The sequence below is a fragment of the Rosa rugosa genome, chromosome 6, assembly GCF_958449725.1.
Source record: "Rosa rugosa chromosome 6, drRosRugo1.1, whole genome shotgun sequence".
NCBI lineage: Eukaryota > Viridiplantae > Streptophyta > Magnoliopsida > Rosales > Rosaceae > Rosa > Rosa rugosa.
In genome coordinates, this window is record NC_084825.1 from 23,011,282 (window position 1) to 23,031,758 (window position 20,477).

The following is a 20,477-nucleotide window of genomic DNA, read 5'->3' on the forward strand; positions in this document are numbered from 1 at the left end:
TGCTTCAGAAGACGTTTATAAATGGAAGCGTGGCGTGAGGTTAAATTGTTATAGAGGCGGCAAGTTTCGCACCAATTGACACCATTTAAATTTCCTCAGCATGTAGTGTTTATATGACGGTTTCTTTAAAACTGTGGTGTGAATCTATAGATTTGCAAGTCAAAACATGTTGACCGACATTCCCTCCAACATTTCCCCCCCCCCCCCCCCCCCCCCAAAATTATTTCCCTCTCACCAGGCAGCATGATCGAGGAAGCAAAATTGAAAATTTTCAAGTGGCATTCAGACAACAGATATGAAAAACCATTGTCTGAGCCTTTGAGGGGCTTGTCCATGAATTAAACGAGGGCTTCTTAATGCTATTCAAAACCACGCCACCTAGCCTATACGTCATTTTGGGAACGAAAGAATTGACAAAACCCAACCTTATCTCCTTGAGAAACCCCTTCTTCGACAGACCTCGAGTCCTCGACCCTCTCCCTCTCTCTTCTTCGACACAACTCTCCCTCCCTCTTCTTGACAAGCCCCAACCTTATCTCCTCCACAGACCCCGACCTATCTTTTCTCTGACAAGCCCCAACAAAAGCTCTCCCTCTTCGACAAACCCCGACCAAAACCATCTCTGCCTCTAGCTAGGTTATTCAATTTGGGAAATAGGGAAGGGAAGAAAACTTAATGGGTAGCCTCTAGGAAGTCTCAGAGCACCAAAGGGAGAGAAAGAGAGCGATTTTTCGTTTCTAGGGTTTACTCTGCGCCATCAATGCGAGTTCCAAAGATGCAGAAGCTACGGTTTCCGAGAATGAGGATTGAGGAGCTTGGATCAGTTCAAGTCCCTCTCCAAATCGGTCTCAGGAGGACCTCCAAAAGACCTTCGCCTACTCTTCACGTCCGCCGGAGTCGAGCTTGTTGGGATGCTTGGCGAATTTGAAGCTCACCGCAGGTTCTGATTGATTAGAATTTCTCAGTTTTCTAGTTGATTTCATTGGTGAGTTTGAATTTCTATGATGATTTCTTGTTCGTTCTCTTCGTTTGCAGAGAAATTGATGAAGGAGCAAGCTTCTGTGAAAACAGATCTGGAAATGGCAGTACTCTCTCTATCTATATCTTCTGTACAATGAGCCTGTGATTTGCGAGTGTGAATTGTTAGGGTTTGGTTCAATTTCATGCCAATGTAGATGTTTGTTGTCTCTTACTTGAAGTTCAAAGGCATATGAACGAGTAATTTACTGATAAATGCAGAACACTAAGCTGAAAAAATTGGTTTAATTAGTTAGATTCGTAGTTAAAAGGTAGAAGGTTTGTAGGTTTCTTAAAAAATGGTGGGGAAGATCATATTTTCTTTGCTACTTATCAGAATTAAAACTAAAAGTCTAGAACATGTGATATGTTCTTCGCTATGAAGCATTTGCTTTCTTTGTTTTCAGTTGTAGAAATTTTCATATGTGATCTTTCTAAGGGCAATATGAGCTTTCAAATGATGTTGTACAGATATAATAGATGAAGTGATCGTGCTGTAGTCTACACTTTTCACTATAAGCAGAGTTTTCTTAATGCTACATTTTGTTTTGGTGATGGATGTATGATTGCTGCCTAGCTATTTCATTTAAAAGACAATTTTTTTTTTATTCTTTGGATGCATTTTATGATAGTAAGTCTTCTACATACAAATTAGAATGGATGAAATAGCAGTGATATAGTCTGCACTATATCAACTAATTTTAGGTGAGATCTCTATGGAAATTGGGTGGGAATACTATTTAGATTCCTTATTAACACTGCAAAATAACTTTCATATGTACAGGTTGTGGTGGCTGATTTGGAAACAGATATCATTGTTACTGATAGAGATACGGTATGGTGAATCTTCTTTCCTGTCTTTGTTTCCTTATGGGTTTTACTTTTCTCGCTTGCTTCCTTTTCACCTTCTCACTCTGTTCTTACACATATATTCAGTAATACGGCTACTTCATAATTTTCAGATTTCTTGTATTTCTTAATGTCCGTCCCCAATTTTGTGTGTCATGCTTATGTAACTTTTACTTGTAACTTCTTTTTTTCAGTTTTTTTCCCTGAAATTCTGCTGCTTTCATGTTGGTGATCAAGGTGAGGGACCTTTTGCTTTTCTCTTCTCTACTTTGGCTTTTTCATGAATGGTTTTGATATTGCAAACCTGAAATGTCTGAGTTTTAGTTTTGAGTCTGGTTGGAGTTTAGTTTTCTTGTAGACTAAAGTGGCCTGCAGGCTTTGTTTGGTGTTGAGGTTTCTAAACTGGTATATATCTATGTCTATGTATGAACCTTGTATAGAATTCATGCATTTCCTTTATCTGTGGAACTCTTAATTGCAAGACTTTATTTTTGATATATGGTTTTCTTTGGATCTCTAAGGTTTTAGAAAATGAGAGCAAGAATGTAATGATTCTTCTCTGGCTGGTGTATAAATCTAGGTACCAATATATTTTTACATGCTCAAGGGCAAATTGGAATTAGTTTAAACCCCATTTGTTAATTTCAGAACATCAAAGTCAGAAGAGAGTATTTTTGGTGTACAAAGTGGTGATCATTCCGCCAACCACAAGCTTTTGAGTGCAGACAAAGTCATGTGAATCTTTCTTCCATCTGGAAAATGTTTCAATTATTCCTTGAGCAGTTGCATAGTGTTCTTCAAGAAAATGAAGAATCCATTAGGTACCGATGGCAATGGTAGTTGTAATTATCAACTATCTTGACTAATTGTATTTCTACTTGCATATGTATTTTGATTGCTGATTATTGACTGCATGTGCAAGTATCCACAGTATGCATTCCTTTTCTTATTGTTGATAGTCTTCTATTTCGTTTTTGGATCTTTCAGTAATAGCTTCACAGTATTATCAGCAAAATAGAATGGAAATTGAGGTCTTACATTTTAGTTTAATTTTTGTATTTTTCAGCCTATCTTGAAAAGCAAAAGGAGCTGCTTTACCAGAAGGATATTTGTCTTGCAAAGTAATACTTTCCAATCCAAAAGTTTGGTATGTGCTCACATTTCCTAATCCTTTCAGATGTCTTGACCTGTATGAGTAGATATATATATGAACAAGTTAAACTATATAAGCAGACTGTCTTCAAAAAAAAAAAAACATTCAAGTGCAATGAAATATGGAATGCATTCATTAGACTCTATATTAATCTTGATGCTAATTTCCACAATCGATCTATAGTAAAAGTCTCATTTCACATACATTCTTTCTTGTAGTAATATTCAGTCAAGCAGTTTCCCACCAGAAATCATAACTTATGACCAGTGGGTACAAATGAAACCAGAACCAAAAAGTATATTTTCTGGTTGGATGAAGGGTCATTCCGTGGTGGAAAGAAAGAGATGCAAGAACCTATTCATCAGAAGCTTGATTTCATTCTTAATACAGCACCAATGTGGGACAGGTTTGTCCCTCTATACCTTTTGCTGGTAAATATTGCATTGGAATTGGATGAGGTTTTATCTCTTAAGCCTCGGTGAAGCGAGCTGAACTTTAGTCTGATACAATGCAGAATTTTGAAATGCATTGCATAGTATACACAAGCAAATACATTATAAATAAATAGATGGCATTAAAGTGAAACAGATGGGTAACTAAATACAGTGAGGTTATCTAAGTATCAGCTAGCATCACTATGAACAACAATAATGTTAAAAGACTCCTCCAATGGAGGGGAAGTCACTTGAGATGTTGGGATGAGGCAGCGCTTCAACTAATCTTTATTCTTTAAGCCATTCCTTTCCGTCCAATTTGGAATTACAGGGAAATTGATTGTTATATATCTACGGATCTATCTGGTTCATTAATGTATGGGAATTTTTTTTCCATGTTGCTGTTGTACTCTCATACTTTGTTTTTTACTTGATATGTTTCTGTTTTGTAATGAGACAATGTTAAAGTTGTTTATGGTTTTTGATATATGTGTCTACCTTTGCAAATGCAATATCATGTTGATATTTTGAGAGTGCAAATCTAGGTGAATCTGACCATTCTTTTTTCAATATACTTCTGTTCTTTCTGATTCACTTTTTCTTCTAATGTTTATAAACCAACACGTCACTCTCTTAGGACGCCAATTTGGTTATGCTTCCCAAATTCTTAAATAAGTACCGTTCAACCTCTGGCTAATGCATGTATAAAGCCATGAACCATAATAGTAATTGCTATCTCCCTTTAAGAATAGACTGTATGTACTTTTACTTCGTTCTTTTCCCTTTCTGGAAATCATCTTTTCAAGTGCAGAAGGCTAGCACTAGTTTATTCTGCTGTCTTTTGTATATTTGGATGCTAATATCTCTATATTACGGATATTCAAATGTTGATTTCATATTGTTGTCCTGCGAAGGCACTAGTTTATTTTGTTGTCTTTTGGATTATCACAAGTTAAAATTTTATGTAGATCAGTGCATACCACAAACTGTTTCTTAATCTATAGATGCACAATTCCAGCAATCTACATTGCTATGAGAACCTTGGTGGTAAAAGGAAAATGTGACAATTCAGTATCCTTTTGAGGCATGAAGTTTGACGTGGTGGTTTTGTTCTGCAGGGAGAAGTGGAAAACCTATCTTTAAAAAGCACATTTCTGGCCAAGTTTGTCGTGGTGGTTTTGTTCTAAAAACAATGATCCAGGTTTGAAGGCTGCTTATAAACTGGACAATCATGTGGAAGATGGAGCAGTGACGAAAGCTTTTGAAGTGATAGAGAGAAATTTGTTTAGCTAGAAGTTGGTCTTTTTTGGGTTGGCCTTAATTGCAGTTCTCCTATAGATGTGATTGTGTGACATTTTTAGGTACATTTCTGGATGTATTTTGCTATAAGAGTTTCAAAGATGTGATCCCTTATTTTGTGGATACAATTAGCATTATCGGATCCATTTAGATTGCTATGGGATTATAACAGCTTTCTATTATGATTAAATTACTATTCTTTTGGTCATTTTTGCTTCCAGAATCTGAATTTTGCCATTACAACAATAGTAGGAAAATATGTCATCTGAGGAGGTTTTTAGGGTAGAATTAAACAAAATTTCTACAATTCAGACGACGGTTTGTATTGATATCATTGTTGGATACACACAAAGACAACAACTATTAAGAAAAACCATGGTCTCAAATGTCATGGTACAACAGTTCGAGTTATATGTGTCGTGTGAAAGCACACATGCACTGAATTTTTAAGTCATCACACCACATTTTATGCTGGAAGAACTGTCGTGTGTATACAATTCACACAACGTCTTAAAAATAAAAACTGACTTCTGAACAACAAAGAGACAAGGCTGGAATCCTAAAAACCGTGGTATGAGTAGAAGTCACACCACGTTGGAATCCTAAAAATCGTGGTATGAGTAGAAGTCACACCACGACATATTTCTGTCGACAGCATGTCGGCAAATCTGCCGGTCCATCAGACGACGGAGGCAGCTGCAAACCGTCGACCCAATGATCGGTATACGACGGTTGAAAACCGTCGTCTGACAGCGTTTCATCAGACGACGCCTCGATAGACCACGGAAATGCAAAACGTGAGACGACAGTTTTAAACCGTCGTGTGAAGCCTTTTGTGTAGTAGTGGTTCTTTAAAATACGGATCATTATGTCACGACTGGAGTGCCCTAGGCGGTCATGCCAAAGCCTGTATGAGTCAGTGTCCCACATTTCATTGATGGTGACAGCATAGGATTCAATGATCCGAATATTAGTCAGGTACAGTCCACTAGATTGACTCATAAGTTTCTCTAAAATGCGTTTCCTTCCACATTAATTAGAGGTAATATAAATGTATTCAGTTCCATTCTCACAGTATGTTTGTACATGATAACCGTTGGCACGAATATCTTTGATACTTAACAAGGTTCGATTAGCTCTTGGTGCATACAGAGCGTCTTTGACTTTAAATATATCTCATATTCTTTAGAGTATTTCTATTTTAGTAGAATGATAATCTTTTCATTCTAATAATTTTTTTTTTTTTTTTTGTAGATGTATTGCTTTACATCCTTATAGTGCTATTTCGAACCATGTAAATATGTGTAGTAAGTAAATTTGAATAAATTCAGTGCTTCAGAATAAAATTTGAAATTTATTAATAAGGCAACGATAATCAAATCAAGGTCTTGTTCTAATTCATCAAACCATTATTGAAATGAACTTTAAGACCAAGTAATAGTCTAATTAAAAATGAGGCATTATGCTTTCACAACTGTTTTTTGGAAAATAAAGTAAATAAAGCAGATTAGTCAAAATCTGGGGCATCGGTTGACTGAGCAAGTTCCTTGTTGCCATTAAAGTCTGCAATTGTGAGGTTGACGTCTGGGTCATGGCCTCCTTCTTCCATATAGTGAGCCTCTTGTTCTTTAGACTCCCTATACCTCTTGTAATTGGCTGCTACTCTGTTGCTTGCCTGGCAGTTCTTGTACCAATGCCCAATGACTCCACACCTATAGCATGGTTCATTGCCAACTCTATTCTGTTTGATTGAAGGGTGCTTAGGTGCCCTTTGCACCTTGTTTCCATGACCACTAGAGCCAGCACCACCATCTCTGCGCCATACATTGGGAGGGCCTCCACGGTCCATATCACGACCCCCATGTCCCTTGCCACGTGGTACATTGTTGCCACGTGGGTAGGGATCAGCACGTCCAACCACCTTTGCATTGGGGTTCTTTCCACCTTTCACTTTGCCATAATTAGCCTCAGGAATTTTCTTTGTTCCAACAGGCCTGACATTGTTGTTTAACAGAACCTCATTATGCCTCTCAGCCACTTGCAATAGGTTGATCAGCTTGTTGAAGGTTGTGATTCTTTTGTTATCATACTCCAGCCTATACTGGTTCGCTAGTATAATTGCTGAAGTAGGAAAAGTGGAAAGAGTCTTCTGGATCTCATCTTCTGTGAGTTCCTTTCCACAGAAATTTAGACGTGCCTATAGGCGCAACATGTCCTTGTTGAAGTCATTGACCCTTTTGTAGTCAAGCAAGCGGATTTCATTCCACTGAACGGTCAATTCTGGGAGCAAGGTGTCATGAATGTTCCCAAAACGACCCTTAAGGGCATCCCACAGTTCTTTGGGTATCTTCAACTGAAGGTATTCCCAGCGTAGGCTAGGATCAATAAGTTGCCTCAAAAACATTAAGGCATTTGCTTTCACCTTATCAGACGGTCCATCGTCTTTGGGGTCAGTGGGAGTTTTGATGGTGGTAGTGTAGTCTCTTGCCACAAAGGCAGTTTCTACATCGGAAACCCAACGGTGGTACTCAAGTCCGTCTGAGTCCAAAATGTCAAACTCAGGTCGAGTTGGATCAGCCATCTACATAAACAAGAGAGAAGAAATAAATTACGCAGTCATAAAGACATCCACGTGAATTATTTTCCAAACTTATGAATTAGATTTCAAGACCAAGATTCGTAATGGTCACATTTTTTCGATGCTATGTGAAAAATACTTTATCACAGTAAGTGTGTGTGTAGAATGCGCATGAATTTTCATTAACATGGCAAAGCAGATTATATGTTGCATTTTAAAAATAAGCATAGCACATTTAAACATAGCATATATAAGAAATAAACTACATGGCATGCTCAAATTTCATAAATATACAACAAATTATATACTACACATAATCATAGCAAATTATATACTACACATAATAATAGCAAGAATATATCATGCATAAAATAAAATGTAAACAATAGCATAATACAAAGCAGGCGTAGACATAATTTATATAAGCGTAAATAAAATAAAAACATGCTCAAAATTTCAGAATAAACCATAAACAATAAAATATAAAGCATGCTTAAACATAATTATAAATCATGCTTAAATATAATCATATAAAACATAAATAATAAGGCATGCTTAAAATAATCAAAATTATTTAACTAAACATGCTCAAAAATCTTAATTAAATATACCATAGTATGAAATTAAATAAATAAAAGAAAACATACTTGGTTTGGAGAAAATAAAACAATCCTAGCGCACGCGCGTGTTGATGCAGGCGTGCGTAGCGATGTTTTTAGGCTTTGAGAAAAGGGAGAGGATCCTCTCCTAATCTCCTTATCTAGCTGAGCTTCCTAAGCTTTCCACCACAAACTGACACGTGTATATATTACATCTAATGGCTCTTATTCACTCTCACACTATAAGAGGCATCTAACAGTTCTTTTTTTTTTTTTTTGTCAACTGAGGCATCTAACAGTTCTAGTCTTTTATTCTTTCAATCCTTTCTCTGACCAAGTACTGCTCCATCAGTCGATCAATGAAGAGGTGGAATAATAGAATAGCTCTGATACACATTTGAGTCTTCAGTAAACACCTCCCATGTCTCATCTCTCCTTCTCATTTGAGTGTTAGTTCAGCTCGTAGAATATGTAGATTTGTGCACAGCTTCTGCCGTTGTCTTGAAAAAAATGGTTTCTTCAATTCTTTGTTTTAGGGAGTGTTTTACAATCGAACCACAGGAGGAAGACGAAGATGGGTCGGCGGATCTCCGGCCGTTCCTCCTTGTTAATAATCACCGTGCTCCTTCTCATCTCCTCCGCTGCCCACAACTTCTCTCTTCCCGGCGTTGCTCCCCGTGATTTCCACACTGCCACTGGAGATCCCCTTTCTATCGAAGTGAACAAATTGTCATCTACTAAGACACAACACCCATCTACTACTACAACTACTACTTAAGTTATTGTAACACAAAGAGATTGTAAAAAGTGTAGAAAATCTGGGGGAGGTTCTTCGTGGTGATCAAATTGAAAATTCTGTATATGCTTTCAAAAAAAAGAACTGCTCCTTCGTCTTCTTCAAGTTCAAATCCAGGGTTTTTCAACCCCTCATCACCTTCCTCTAAAATCATGGTCATAGCAGAGCTTAATTTCAATTGTGAGAGAGACAGGGGAATCAAAGTAACTGGAAGGAGTTCCAGAGAAAAGATGAGAGAGAGAGAGAGAGAGAGAGAATCTGACACTTTCTTAGCCACAGGGGTTGAAAAAACAGTAAAGACAGTGTGAGAGTGAATAAGAGCCATTAGATGTAATTATATACACGTGTCAGTTTGTGGTGAAAAGCTTAGGAAGCTCAGCTTGATAAGGAGATTAGGAGAGGATCCTCTCCCTTGAGAAAAACTGGGCCGCTTTCTCTTTTTGTTGTTTTTGTTTTTTTTTTTCAGCAATAGGCCACAAAACCTTGTTTTTTTTTTTTTATCTTTGTCTTGGCCACAGGGCTTGATTTCCTTTTTTTTTTCTCTGGGCCGAGGGCCTTTTCTTTGGCCTTCTTTTTTTTTCTGTTTTTTTTTAATTCTTTTCTTTGGGACTTTTCCTTTTTTGAAAATTTCTCTTCTTTTTTTTTTCTGGGCCGGGTCCCCTTTTTTTTTTTTTTTCTTCTTCTTCTTCCTTCTTCGCGTCTTCTCACAGGTGCTAGGCTCTGCGACTGGGCAGTGATGCTGCGTCGTGCTCCAGCGTGCAGGGCAGATCGAGGCGGCGAGATATCCTAGGAGATGTGCTCCGGCGTGCAGGGCAGGTCTGGATGAGGACGGTACAGACGATATCAATCTTCTCGGGTCGTGGGCGAGCAAAGGCAAGGAGCAGGGCTGGAGTCGGATCGGCAGTGCAGGGACCGGGTGAGGCTACGACGACGCAGGGTTCTGGGTTCTGGAAGCGGAACTGAGATGGAGATGAGGGCGAGAACGCACCCAGCAGGCACGCGTGGGCTGGCCGGTCCGGTGACTTTGGCTGGTGTGGGCGGCAGTGGCGGAACCAGGATCAAATTCCTGTCTAGGCTAATTAGAAGGGCACAATAAATTTTTTTTTTTGAGGTTTGGAACCTAGTGGGAGGCTCATCCTCACGCCTTTATTATTTTGGATCAAAACATACAACGGAGGGGACATAAAACCAAACCCCGTAAATTAAAAACTACAAGCATACATTTGTTGTAAAATAACACTAAACTAACTAAATTGTACCCTCCTAGACCCACTGAGTTCAAACTCAGCAATCACAGAATCATTATCAATGCTATCGGCAAATTCTTTTTTGATGTAGAGAACCATCAAATCATCAAAAAACTCATCTTCCATCTTATTTCGAAGTTTGTTTTTTATGATGGTCATAGATGAAAATGCTCTCTCTGTTGCTGCTGTAGAAACTGGCAGAGTCAGCACAAGACAAATCAATCTATAAATCATAGGAAAGAATGCTGACTTTCTTGATTCAACTAACCGCCGACACAAATCAGACACAGTAGTTGTGTTGGCAAATCTTGGATCCTTCTGAATATCTGCTAGAAAATACCTGCACTCCATATCTAGAGCAAGCATATCATATGATGTAAAATCTTGAGGATAAAACCTCAAAGCAAGATTGCAAACATCTTCACATTTAAATGATCGAAAATTATCGCGTGGATCAAATGTAGCACTAAGAATAAGGAGCTCCAACGAATTATCTGTAAATCTACTATCCAACTCTGCCAACACAACATGATCAGAGAATAACAAAATACAAACAGCTAACAGAGATGGCATTTAAGTTATTTAAGTGGTTACATCACCGACTGACCGACTAATCGACCATCAGACCATGATCAACAAAGAGTCAAAGAGACCATGATCACTACATCAGTCGGTAATTCTAACTAAAAATACATTGATTATTCATGAATCATAGCCTATTATCGGATTTAAATCAAGAGAAGGTTTTGGGAAAGCCACCATTCCTAAATCAAGAGAAGGTTTTGGGACCTACATGCTAGCTGTGAGTTCATGAGATTGACAGCATGTCACATACCACATATTAAAAAAGACGTATTGTTTCACACTTAGTCTTTAACACTAGAGTACAAGTAAAGATAGTATCAGCTTCATCCATGTACGAATAATTTTTCAAGAGAGTATTTATCCAGAAAATTCGAATTATAAATATAAATGTATCAATCTTTCCATTGATTATTCATGAGATAGCCATCCTGCCCATCCACCGACTGACATGGAATCAAGATCCTCAGGACCTCACTCACCTCAGCTAACAAGATCCTCACGACCTCACCGACCATGAATCAAGATCCTCACCGAGACACCGACCATGAATCCATGATCAAGAATCAAGATCCTCAGGACCTCCGACCTCAGCTAACAATCTAAGTTATCTAACATGGAAATGATGGAATCTCTCTCTCTCTCTCCCCCCCCCCAAACCTCAACTCATACACAAAAGCCCAACTCACAACCAGTGGTAGCAAACAAAATCGACATTAGGCAAAAGGAGATCTGGGATTTATTTGAGGAAACTCCATTGGCAAAAACAGAGCAGGAAGAAGAAGTGAAGAACAGAGGAGATCGATAGAGCCTTAGATTCATACCTTGTTTCAATCGATAAGCCCATAACCTCGATCGAAAGTCGAAACACTAGAGTAGACTGAGGCTGTGACTGTGACTCTGTGAGTTGCTGTGGGAGTTGGGAGCTGGGAGCAGACGAATACACGGGAGTTCAATACCTATAATTTTTTTTTTCTTTGGGCTGGTATATGGGCTGGAGGTAGAGATATATATATACTTAAGGGTTTTTAGCCCAAAATCTTGTCTAGGCTCAAGCCCATGTAGCCTACCACGTCGTTCCGCCACTAGTGGGCGGCGCAGGCGCTAGGTGAGGCTCGATCAGCCCACGAGGGTGTGCGCAGCAGTGCGCTGGGCTGGAGGCTGCGCAGGCGGGGCTGATGCGCGGGGCTGCTGCTGGCTGCGCGGCCTATGAGCTGGAGGCTGATGGCGCTGGGCTAGAGGCAGCGATGCCGGAAACTGAAGGCAGGGGGTGCTGCTGTGTGTGGACAATGGTGAGGCCGGTCTGGCCGGCTGGACGGGGATTTTTTTTTTGTTTAGGGTGGCGGCACAAGAGAAGAAAAAGGTTTTTTTCTTCTTCTAGGTTTTGTTTTTTTTCTTCTTCGGAAGAAGAAAGAAACTAGAAAACTAGGTTTTTTCTTGGCTATTGGCTCTGAGCGTGCTGATAACGTGTTAAAGTAAAATGACAATTGGAATTGGTCTACTCATTTCATTTCATAACCCCTTTATATAGGGAGAGAATTACAATGGAAAGAACAATTACAATGATGACATTAACTACTGATTGGTCCTTGATCCATGCTGATTGATGGTGATTGCTAATTGCTTGATTCCCTCTCGGTCAATCACTTAAGTGATTGACGAAGGCACATAATGTGTTTTTCCTTTAACAGATTAGACATTTTAGACTCTATATCTAAGGTTCTTTTATTATCTCCCAGTTTTTCTTTCATATTTTTTTTTTTAATCTTTTAATCAGGTAAGGTTCTGTATGTACATAATTATACCTTTTGATTAGATTGGTAATATATTTTAAGTTTTTTTTTTTTTTTGTATGTATAGGTAGATCAAATCTCTACTACACATCTTTAAATACCTATAATGTAGGTATATAAGTATTTGATATTTTTATGTTTGGATTTTTGTTCTTTCATATGTGTAGGTAAACCAAATCTCTACTATACATTTTTATGTTTGGATTTTTGAAATTTAAAATTTAAAATTGAGCTAAAATTGTGATTCAATTAGTGAATTTGAATTATTTACCTTATTTGGTTGCAGAGGTAAAATGGACTATTAGAAAAAGTACATGGACAACAATTAATAAGAAAAATATGCGCAGACTTATATATAACAAAAAAGACTTGGATCGAAGTACCTCTTATTTTTACTATAAGACAGTACAGTTTGATGAAACAATATTTTGTACTAAAATTAGTTAATTTAGTTGTATTGTGAATTTGGTTAAGCTAAGTTAGGAGGTCTATTCAAGGAACGTTAGGAATAATATAGTTCCATAATTTATTCACAAATAGGTCTTGCATGTAAATTTAAAAGGCAGGGCTAACAATACATTGCATCTATTATAGATATGAGAAATGCCAACTTTATTTACAGAATATTTAATGCTTACGAATGGATCATAGGTGTATGAGATGACATACTTCATAAACAAAATTGAAAATCCCATCTATAATTCTTACACTGTTGAGATATCACCTAATGTGACTACGCATGAGAAGCTGTATGTCATCTCTATCTGATGCAATGACATGCTTCGTCATGTACACCCTTACGTAGACACCTTCACATCCAAATTTCCAAAAAGAGAACAAAAGCATAATACTGGAATTTCTGCATAAAAGGCCTAAACCATCACAGCTTATTCCAGCCTATTCCAACTAAAATGGCACAAGTACTGAAGCTCTTTGGGACATGATCAAGCACTTTTTCTCTGGATAGTTTCGGTAGTGAAGCTCAAAGATGTCCCATATGATACCATCTTTGAAGATCTCTCAAACAAAAGCCCTTTACTAGCTTCTTCAATACAACCCCATTTATATATAAGAAGGTTCCGGTGCTTGTGCACTATGGAAAATCAATTGCTGAATCTTTAGTGATTCTTGAATAGATTGAGGAAACATGGAAACGACAAAACCCTTTGCTGCCCGAAGATCCTCACGATAGAGCCGCTGCACGATTTTGGGCCAAATTTGGCGATGACAAGGTAATCTAGCTCAAGTTTCTTAGTGTAATCAGCTATTAATTTTTTTGAACAGTAGGTTCCTATGAAGTTTCATGATCGACATAGAAGATATAGTTTGATAAAGCATTCAATTCAGTTCACTATGTAATTATGTTTGTGCGTGGTTGCACATGAAGGTTTTTCCACACATTGTGGATGCCTTATGCAGCGAAGGGAAAGAGCAAGAGGAAGCTATTGTGAAAGCAAAGGAGAACTTGCAGTATTTGGAAGAAGAGCTAAAGGGAAAGAAATTCTTTGGGGGAAAGCAAATTAGATTTGCAGATATTGCCCTCAGATGGCTTGGCTTGCACACCATGAGAACGTGTCTGAAGATGTAGCTAACATAAAGCTTATAGCAGAAGATAAGTTCCCATTGTTATCCCAATGGCAAAAGCAGACTCCTGCAGATGTTCCTATAATCAAAGAGAACTGGCCTCCTAGAGACAAACTTGTCACCAAATTTCAGGTATCCGCGAGAGTCAACTTATTAGAAACTCCAAAGCACACAAAATGGTAAACAAGTGATTATACGCATTTGGTTCTCTCATATGGCATCTAAGTTACAACCTCGGATGCCTTATGCATGTAACTATATGTGCAATCAACTTTGAGTACCATTGAGCATCAAACAAAAAGTGTTTTATCTAAAAGCAAAAAGGTTTTACCAGCAGCTCTTACAATCAGTCAATGCTATTTCAGAATCATACTCTAAATAGAATCTACCAACTCAAGTGCCTACAAAGGGGAGAAACATTCATGCATGTGTAATTCGAACTGGTTAGAGAGGAAAATGGATCTCAAACTCAGGGCAATATGCAAAGAGTATGAAGAAAACAAGACAGAAATTTGTGAAGAGTTTTCTTGTATATTACTTCATAAAAGAGACAGAATACACGGATACACTATGCAGGCATTAGGAAACAAACTTCCATAACCTTTTTAACAACTCTAACAGCTAAACCCATAACTATGTTTGAACAACTCTTTCTTAACAATAAAGGTAAGGTATAAATAGTAGAAGATAATGCACAAATCAGTAAGCCATATTGGCCATACTGAAGCCATACTGCCAATACTCCCCCTCAAGCTGGATCAAGGGGATTCATTGATCCAAGCTTGCACAAAATTATGTGCAAATGATCAGTAGGAAAAGACCTAGTGAAAATATCATCCAACTGATCATAGCTTCAAGTGTAGTGAGTATCAATTAGCTTGGACTGAACTTGAGCTCGAATGTAGTGACAATCGACTTCTATGTGTTTGGTTCTTTCATGAAAAACTGGATTAAAAGCAATGTGCATTGCAGCTTGATTGTCACAGAAAAGAGACATTGGTTGAATATTCGGATACCCCAAATCAAAAAGAAGACCTTTCAACCAAATAAGCTCACAAGCAGTGGAGGCCATAGCTCTATATTCAGCCTCTGCACTAGAGCGAGCAACAACAATTTGTTACCACCAACAAATGTGCAGAATCCAGTGGTGGATTTTTGATCAAGAGAATTGCCTGCCCAATCAGCATTAGTGTACCCTATTATGTGAATTTTTCCATCAAAATGCCTCTACCAGCTGAGCCTTTGAGATAGTGAAGAATTATCTCTACAATGTGAAGATGAGCCAAAGTTGGAGCATGCATGAATTGACTGACAATGCTTACAGCATAAGCAATGTTAGGTCGAGTAATTGTGAGATAAATAATCTTTCCAACTAATCGTTGGTAGACACTTAGATTGACAAGAGGTTCACTCAACACATCAAGTTGCAGCTTGCTGCCAAGGGGAGTGCGAGCTGGTTTGCAATCCTGCAGATCAGTATCTTGTAGGAGATCAAGGACATATTTTCTTTGGTTTAGAAAGAGACCTTTTTGAGAGGTGGCCACTTCTATACTAAGAAAATATTTAAAACTTCCCAAATCTTTGATGGCAAACCTTCTTCGAAGAAATTGTTTGAGAGACTGAATCTCTTCAAAATTGTCACCTGTTACTATCAAATCATCAACATAGATAAGCATCACAAGCTTATTGGTTGAACTAATCCAAGCAAACAAAGAAGAATCTGCATTGCTTCTTTGAAAACCAATTTCCTCAAGTACTGAAATGAGCTTGGCATACCAAGCACGAGGAGATTGCTTTAAGCCATAAATAGACTTGTGAAGCTTGCATACTATCTCAGGATCATGAGATTGAGGATGACCTGTGGGCAAGTTCATATAAACCTCTTCTTCAAGATCACCATGTAAAAATGCATTTTTTTACATCCATTTGATATAGAGGCCAAGCATGATTGACTGCAACATATAACAAAACTCTCACTGTACTCATTTTAGCAACAGGAGCAAAAGTCTCCTTGTAATCTACTCCATATGTTTGAGTAAAACCACGAGATACTAAACGAGCCTTAGGTCTCTCCACAGAACCATCAGAATGAAGCTTCGTTTTGTAAACCCAACGACTGCCTACAACCTTCTTCCCTTTAGGAATTCAAACAACACTCCATGTATTATTGTCATGGAGAACTTGAAGTTCATCTGCCATAGCTTACTTCCATACATCAAGATGATTAACTTCCTCAAAACTTTGAGGTTCATGAGTACAATCAAGGGCACTTAGAAATGCAGAATGAGCAGAGGAAAGATTCTTATAAGATATGAAGTGTGTCATCAGATACCTTGCAGTGTAGGTTTTATAGTCATTGAGCTTTGATGGAAGACCTTGTTCTCGTAGAGGATTTCTATGAAGAACAACTGCAGGTGGAGATACCAGAGGGTTTCTACAAAGAACAACTGCAGGTGGAGAGGGAGGCTAGACAACAGATTGGATATCAGTTTCTGAATTAGAAATTACAGCTGGAACTTCTTGAACTAGAATATCAGGATTGATAGACGAGTTATAATCCTCATCAACTGGAAGATTAGGATTGATATCAGGATGGATAGACGAGTTGTAATCATCATTAATAGGAACATTAGGACTTGGAAACAGATCAGATAGAAACTCCCCCTGGCCAGTATCACTTGATTTTCTAGTGAAATAGGGAGTCACTTCGTCAAATCTCACGTCCCTAGAGACAATGAGCTTCCTAGTAGCATAGTTGTAGCATTTATACCCCTTTTGAGTAGATGAATATCCTATGAAAACACACTTATCAGCTCTAGGATCAAGTTTATCACGTTGATGAGCTTGAATATGAACGAAACATGTGCAGCCAAAGACTTTAAAGTGAGACAGATCAATCTTTCCACCTTTCAACACTTCAAGAGGAGATTTGAAACCAAGCACTCTACTAGGGAGTCTGTTGATAAGATATGTGGCAGTGAGAACACTTTGAGACCATAATTTTTTTGGAACATTCATTTGAAACATAAGTGCTCTGGTTTTTTCAAGAAGGTCTCAATTTTTTCTCTAAGCAATCCCATTCTGTTGAGGAGTACCAACACAGCCATGGTTCTAAAAATCGCTAGGCGCCTGCAACCCCGTTTCGATTATGGCCAAGTCGATCGAGCTAGGCGTTGGGCAGAAAGTCGGCCGCCTAGGCGGTGCTGGGCGGTCGGCGATTAGGTGCTTCTGTCATGTATGTATGTATGTGTGTGTGTGTGTGTGTGTGTGTATATATATATATATATATATATATTGTAAATCTTCGACAAAACCAAGCCCGAGACCTAAACACTCGCCGCACAGCCTCTCTTCGTGTCTCCTCTGGGTCCTCTCTCTCTCTCCAGCATGGCCTTTTCTCTCTTAGACGGTGACGGACTGACGGTGGTAACTGGTAAGTCTGGGTTTATAGGTTTGTGTTTTTCACTCTTTATGAACTTCAATCGATCGGTCTCTTACTGCGACTGCGTTACTGGGTTTTGAATTTGCAGTGTCCTCAAGAGTCAAGGCTCAAGCAAAGTTCTGGGTTCTTGAAGGCTGGGTTCAATCGATACTTCGATTTCAGTTTTTGATTTCAGATTCTTGAAGGCTTGAAGGCTGGGTTCGATTTCGGATTTCTGGGTAAGTTGCTTGGTTACTCACTTTACTTACAGACTTGAGGGTTCGATTTCGGATTTGGATTTCTGGGTAAGGCTGGGTTCAGTGATTTCATTCGATACTTTCAGTCTTCCATTTCTGGGTTCGATTTCAATTTTTCCAGTTTTGTTCATACTTCATAGTTGTTATTTGTTAATTTGTTATTACTATCTCATCTCTCTGTGTGTGTAGTTACTGATATGATCACCAATTATTGAATCAGTCTCATCGTCATAGCCATGGTGGATGGTTTCTACTTTCTAAGGGTTAGAAATATAGTACTACTAGCTGCTGCTGGTGTATATGGTTTTGTATGGTGAAACTTGCTAGGATGGTATTTATATATATGTTGCTATTACTATAGTTGTGGCTGTTGGACGATGAAATTTTGTATGTTGATTCTTTGTTTTCTTCATTTGGCCTAATTGAGAAGGCACAACTTCTCACAGGTACATTCACTGATCCACCGGAGTAGAAAGACCATGTCAAGCAGTAAAAAAGTCAAGATATGTATCTGCAATCTGTTATTATGTGCCAGTTTTGGTAATATGCAAATGTATTGGACTATTGGTATGCTGCTGCCAATTTTGGACTTTTGGTAGCAAATGGACAAATGGTTGTTGTCTTATTGAGTTGTTGAATATCTCTGATACGCTCAAAGCAAGCGCATAATTTAACCCTGAAAAGATCGTTAGTAGTATAAGCAAATAGGGATCGTTCTATTCCGGGGATTGAGGGTACACCTGTCATTGTCAAACAATTAAACAATTAAAATTAAAACAAAGTATAATATTCACAAATGTATTCACAAAATATAAACATTTTACACGAAAAGGGGGGATTTTGTTTTTGGTTTTTTCGAAAATGAAACTAAGTTAACAAAAACAATTAAAATGCAAAAACATAAAAATACGAATGGAATGAAGGAACAAAGATCAAAACCGAAACTTATGATTAAAATTGATTCAAACCCTAATATTGTTCATCTAAGTCATGAGAAAGGAGTTGATCATGTGAAACATTCGAAAGCAAATGAATTCCCATTTTTTACTTTTCAATGCTAATTAACCTAAGCGAAAGCACCTAGATTAATCCTATCAAACATGCAATCAAACCCTAGAAAGCTAGTCAATCATGTCATGTTTAACGCATTACACATAGAGAAAGGCTATCAACTCAAGTGTACAACTTAGTATGGAAAAGTCCACCTAATTGCAATTCTCTTTAATTAAATTCGATCTTTGTACAAAACCTTTACTACTTTGATTCAAGTTTACACAAAACGAAAAGTCGATTTCATGTTCTTAAACCTAGCACCATTCATATCGAAACCCTAAGTGTTTGCAACCACATAAGATTAAAATACAAAAGTTATCTATAACGCAAATTTAATTAAACAAACCCACATAAGCAACTCTCGAATCACAATATATGAATCTGAAAATTCTCAATTAATCATAAAAATTCCAGAAATAATACTTTGTTCAAACATATATGTCAACTAGTTCATAACCAACGAAATTCAAAGCAAAGGTTACAAAGGAGAATCGAATTACACCGTGGATGAAGATGAGATGGATGATTCACGTTGTGGATTCTTGAAACTCGAAAGCAAGCTTCAAGGATGGCTATGGATGGAAGTGCTCACGGCTTCTCTTCTTCTTCTTTGGCCTTGCTTGAACTCGTGGAGATGACTAAACTTGAAACTAGAGGATGGAAAGGAAAATGGAAAGGAAATGGAGAGACAAAGAAAATGGAATGGATGAAGGAATGTCTTTCTTCTTTGTTGTAGCCTCTATTTATAGGCTACCAAGAAAAACTATTTGGATTTAAACAAATGATGATATGTTAGGTTTGAGCATTTAAACATTAATGGAATTTATTAGGTTTGAATATTTAAACACTAATGGAATTTGTTAGGTTTGAGTCACTTTCTACTCATTTTTCCTTCAATTAATTCTCCACCAAGACTTCAGATTTTGCCCGTGACTTCTTCATATGAAATGATCCATCATGAGTGTAGATCATTCTGTAAAATTTTCAGAATTTATCTCCATGTGTTTGGGCCGGAATTTCTGCTGGACTCCTTACAGGTCCAGTTTTCCAGTTTTGCTTCTGCAGAAAATTGGGCTGACTGTTTGAAGGCCTTCTACTTCTTTTTGGCTCTTGTACTCTTCATAAGAAATGTTTCTTAGGATGTCTAGAATGGATCTGGAAGGTTTCAGCTCATTTGAAGTTCATTTGGTCAGGTGGTCGCTCCTTCTTCCTTGCTTGGCTTGGTTTCTCCTAGCCGGAGTAGGAAAATGTGTAAAGTTGACCTTTTTAGTGCATTTCCATTTTTCTCCATCATTTTATGGACCTAACACTTATTTCATCATCATCTACTCCAATGTACCTAAAAATAAAAATTGAATTAAAAATCGATTCGTTAAGGAATTAACTAAGCAAAATGTGAGGAATTAACTATTAAAATATCACATTAAAATGCTTCTATCAAATTCCCCCACACTTAGCTTTTGCTAGTCCCTTAGCAAAATCAAAACACAGACACAACTAAGACTCAACGAAAATTTAAAGACTCTACAAATACAATGACTCTATTGCCCTTCAACTTTTTGTCTCAGCAATCTCTTACTTTCACCACACCAAGATTAGCACTCAACCAAGAATTAATGTTTAGGCATTCGAGAGTTAATTAAAACATGTAATCCACACATACACAAGTAGGACTTGGTTGTAACAATGGTGATGGGTTTAAGCTTAGCATGCTTCAGACAAGTATGATTCAAATCTCACAAGTATATCCCTCTTTCTTCTCTCAGATCATGGCAATGCTTAAAAGCTTATTCACTCAAGTACATGTGAAAGATA

The 20,477-nt window shown here is 37.8% G+C and overlaps 1 long non-coding RNA gene and 1 pseudogene across 3 annotated transcripts; both read left to right on the forward strand.

Annotated features, from left to right (window-relative positions):
* Positions 1–217: 217 nt before the first annotated feature.
* LOC133717588 (uncharacterized) lies at positions 218–4,960 on the forward strand. Of its 3 annotated transcripts, XR_009849771.1 has the most exons (8): positions 220–940; positions 1,036–1,085; positions 1,802–1,852; positions 2,061–2,103; positions 2,515–2,687; positions 2,933–3,013; positions 3,238–3,425; positions 4,572–4,960. It is a non-coding gene; the product is annotated as an uncharacterized LOC133717588 (long non-coding RNA). The 3 variants fall into 3 exon arrangements; XR_009849770.1 differs by having other exon boundaries at positions 218–940; positions 1,036–1,852; XR_009849772.1 differs by lacking the exon at positions 2,515–2,687 and having other exon boundaries at positions 218–940; positions 1,036–1,852.
* Positions 4,961–13,258: 8,298 nt separating this feature from the next.
* On the forward strand, positions 13,259–14,981 carry LOC133716412 (glutathione S-transferase U8-like; annotated as a pseudogene).
* The last annotated feature ends 5,496 nt before the right edge of the window (positions 14,982–20,477 follow it).